We start from the raw sequence: 4,531 nt of genomic DNA on the forward strand, positions 1-4,531 counted from the left end.
ATTCATTCAAAACTGTAAATCCCACAGAATCAAGGTGATTCTCTGCGAACTTCTTTGAATCGGGATGATTCATCCAACTAAGTAGAATCAGGATGCTCTTCAAATTCCATTGAATCGAGATGATTCATTTAACTGCATAGAATCAAGATCTTTGTTAAAAAATTCACTATATGAGATTGGATCTTCTCTGGCTCGAAAACACTTCATAAACACTGGCTTTTCTTTAGATGGATAAATCATTCGGGTCCCGTGTAAGCTGGCAATTTATAACCAGGCGCCATACATCTAAGCGTTGTTAGCTTCTATTGTTTTATGTCCCTTACTGTTTTTCCTCAATATATTTTTAAAACTTTATCCTTCTGTTGCGATTCACCATTTAAAAAAAAAAAAACCTATCTTGCCGTGACTACGCGCTTGAAAACTGTGAGCTTACCCATCGCTATTCTTTTCTGACTTAAGAAACTGTGAAATGGAATATCATTCCACCAGCCGACTCCCATTTTTGAGGATTTTGGGAATCCTCTGAGAAATTTATGAAGTATCATCTTCGAAGATCAATGGTAGCAGCGATCTTGACATACCTCGAATTCACAACCTTGATAACGAAGATTAGGCCAGCATGAATTCGAGGCCTTTATCTCCACAATCTGATAAACCAAATATTACTGTTCTCACACTTAAACACCTCGTCATTAGTACATTTCTCACATCTTTGCCTGAAGAAAATATAGAACACCCAAAAAATTCTTGACCTGTGGAAAGTGAGATAATTTTCCAAAATTTTTGGAAAAAATGGAGACGAGAATATCTTTCTGAGATACAGTATTGAAATAAGAGGTAGAAATCTCACAAAAATTTGTCTGGAAATGACTTAGTTCCGATTAAATATAGCATGCCACCTCTTCAATGGAAATTGGGTAGAATAATTCGTGCATATTTCGAACCGGGTAACAGTGTTCGAGTTGGGAACATTCGAACAAGAACACTTAAAGGGACGCAGTATGCATTATTATTTTAAGCTCATACAGATGGCTCTTTTATTTTAGTTGATCACGCAACTACTTGCACATTGGCGACGAGAGTATATAGGCTTTGTTTTTCACTGTAAGGGCCGGGGTTTGAATCCCAGAGAATGGATGGGTGTAAAATTATCTGTCACTTCACAGAAAGGTATCGGTGGTCGCCTATTAGGTGCATCCACAATAAAATACCACCATCTCCGTCCTTAGAAGTTGCCAATACCGTTATAGGCAAGTGCCCGCCATTGGAAAAAAAAATCAGCTGCTTATTGTAGCTATTTCGCTTTGTACATTCAACAACTGCTTTAATTTTCTTAGTAGCAGCGCAAACCCCCTGGGATTTGATCATGAGGCCACTCAGACTATGAGGTACACTCAGACCCTCCTGCCCAATTTTTATTTTCTTCTTATTTAATTTTGTAACATGACTGAATTAATGATTGTATATTAACTAAAACATTTTAGTTTGAATAAAAAGAATTAGAATTTGTCTCGCAGGTGTATTTTGCTTGATTGTATCCTATTTTGAAAGGTATTTGAGTCTACATGCAACTTTAATAATAAAATAATAATAATAATAATAATAATAATAATAATAATAAAAAAAACGAGACATCTAACAAGTGATGACTTTTGAGTGAAACATTTTTTGCTATGGACAACGATATAGGTACTCAGCCGGTTGTCGAGGCTAGCTAGGTGAGTCTGAAAATTCCGCCATTTTGGGTTGAAAAACCGGAGATGTGGTTTTACCGAGTACAGGCCCGATTCCTAATTAGTGGTATCAAGAGTGAAAAGACGATGATCAATTATTTTTTCGTCCAATTAGAACCTAGATTTATGAAGAACATCTGGGATATCATAAAATACTCTACGAGCAACAAATATTCGTCTGCTAAGGAAATATTACTAAACACTTTTAATGAAGGTGAAAATTACAGCATTAAACCTCTGTTCACTGGGTTGGAATTTTGCAACATAGAACCCATTCAGCTCCTTCTCAGAATTAAATCTATGGGGATAGAATAGATATGTCAAAGAATACGTTGCGAACTGTCTGGCTGGAAAAGATGCCAGAAGCTATGAAACACAACCTAGTGGTTAGCGACGAGACTCTGGACAAACTGGCTACAATGGCTGTAAATGGTGGAGTTTAACTGACGCCAAGAATTGGTTTCAGTGGGCAAGTTACAATAGTAGAAGAACTACAGCAGAAAATTTCCTCATTTAAAGCTCCAAATTGTCAGCATGACCAGTGAAGTAGCGAGCATAACTGGCGCCCGGGGCAAAATACCTTTTTGGGGCCTCCCATTCCCGGAAAAAACACAGTGATATGATGAAAATCTTGTTTGGAGACGATTTGGCGCCCCTCCGCGAGCGGCGCCTGGGACATCATACACTCCATTGCCTCCCCTCGCTACGCCACTGAGCATGACTGTCCGGTATTACAAACCACGGGTTTGCAACTGCAGTAGACACCGAAGCCATTCGAGGCCAAGAAAGAAATTTGATGAAACGCTGTAAATATTGTTATTACCATTTCAAATTTGGCGCTCTGTATTATCCTGAAAAATGCAAGCAACCGTGTTAGGTGGCCGCAGACCACGAGACATGGGTTTCTGGGCCGAAGCCTTATCTCAGATTGATAAAAATATAAATAGTTTAACGTATAAGTAGCATATCTATAGGTGCCAGTAGTAGTTCAGATAACAAAATAAGTCCAAGGTAGTGAGGAGTAAAGCGAATAATGTCCATCGGGAGAAAAATGGAATCGACGAATGAAACACAGAGTAGTGGATCACATGAGAGCCGGAGTCGGGAAAACTAGTGATTGGGTGACAGAGAGGTTAGTACCAAAGAAAAACCCATTCGCTTTGTTCGTTAAATAAGTAATGAAAAGGGGGAAGACGAAACAGCGATATAAATAATAAAAATGAGCAGATATATACAAGTAATAAAAAGAATCAGATACAACCAGAACAGCAATAAACATTATAATTTCATAAGTACGGCTCTTTGTCGTCTGAGATTATCTACATTAAGTGGGTCATAATTCAATTCAGATATAAAATCGGCAGTACATGTATTAAAATTGGAACGATACATCGAAAATTAGCATGGCCCCTGCGCAAGCAACATTTGATTGGAAAGAGTCGGGAAACGTGAGTCAGCGGCTTGGACTCCGCGGCCGGTTCCGCCGCAAGGAATTATAATTGCCTCAAATTTGAACTATATGTCGCCAACATGATATCGGGATTACAGTTTTTAGTGGACAGCGGAGCAGATGTGCTTCTGATTCCACCAACTGCACCAACTACTCTTTGTTCCTGTACATTACACACCCTCAGGAAAAAAAAAAAAAAAACCAAGAAGGAGTTATCCGAATGGGACGAAAATCTGTAGAAGTGATGTACATGTACAGAAAAACTAATGATTACAGTTTGAGAAAAATTGGATGATTTATTGAAGGGATAGAGCTTCAGTGAAAAAGTCAGTAGCGCATTTGTCGACCTCTGGCCCTTATGTAAGCAATTATTCGGCTTAGCATCGATTGATAGAGGTTGCGGATGTCCTCCTGAGGGATATCGTGCAGAATTCTGTCCAAATGGCGCGATAGGTCGTCAACACCCCGAGCTGGTTGGAGGGCCCTGCCCATAACGAAGTGGGTGCGAATAGCCAAAATGCTATTCAAACCACCTAGATTCGCGCATGCGCACAATCCGCCCCAGGTACTAGCATTGGCACCGATTTCCGTATGGCAGGCGGTTGCGAGAGCGAATGTGGTTAAACCTTGCTCATCAATAAAAAGCGTTTTTAGTAGTTTCTGTTTATCTTCCTTCTATGCGATTTCTTTGGTAATTAAGTTTTAGTTATTCTTACTGAAATTCACGCGTTTGACATAACTAGAGGTACGATGGATATGACAAAAAAGTTCTTGCCTTTTGAGTGTGGAAGCAAGTTTTCCACATATTTTGAACATGAAAGGGCAAAAGAAATGTATGAAAATCAAAGTTCCTCTGTTTTGATTAAAACAAGATCAGAAAAATTTCACGAGGGGCATAAACATCGTGAAACGTTATTGTACAAATATGTTACATTTGAATGTAAAAAAGGACAGATTCATAAACAGTCATCTGCAAAAGGCATTAGGCCGAATGTTAAAACTGTTTCTCAGTTTTAACTGGGGCAGTTTTAACAGTCTTGGATGTAACTTCAAGCTGAAGTTAAGCGCTAGTAATGGCTTTTTAGTCGTTAAAGAATCGTTTTTGGAACACTGTAATCACGCACTTAGTGAAGAAAGGTTCAGACATCTTCCAGAGAAGCTGAGATTAAAAGCAGAGGAGATGAAAGAAGCTGAACTTAGCATAAAGACAGGAGGCAATAAGAAAAAAATTCAAGCACATTTGATGGAGCAGAGAGGAGGAAAACCTGTAATACTAAAATCACTGCATAATATATCAACAAAATTGCAACAAAATGAAAAAAAAAGATAGACTGACAGATTCGGAAAG

General features: G+C 38.7%; 1 non-coding gene across 1 annotated transcript; it reads left to right on the forward strand.

Annotated features, from left to right (window-relative positions):
* Nucleotides 1-3,082: 3,082 nt before the first annotated feature.
* Nucleotides 3,083-3,187, forward strand: LOC118196835 (U6 spliceosomal RNA). Its single transcript, XR_004759468.1, has one exon. It is a non-coding gene; the product is annotated as a U6 spliceosomal RNA (small nuclear RNA).
* The last annotated feature ends 1,344 nt before the right edge of the window (nt 3,188-4,531 follow it).

The sequence above is a fragment of the Stegodyphus dumicola genome, chromosome 5, assembly GCF_044657685.1.
Source record: "Stegodyphus dumicola isolate Sdum_Otavi_A_Nest chromosome 5, ASM4465768v1".
Taxonomy (NCBI): Eukaryota; Metazoa; Arthropoda; class Arachnida; order Araneae; family Eresidae; genus Stegodyphus; species Stegodyphus dumicola.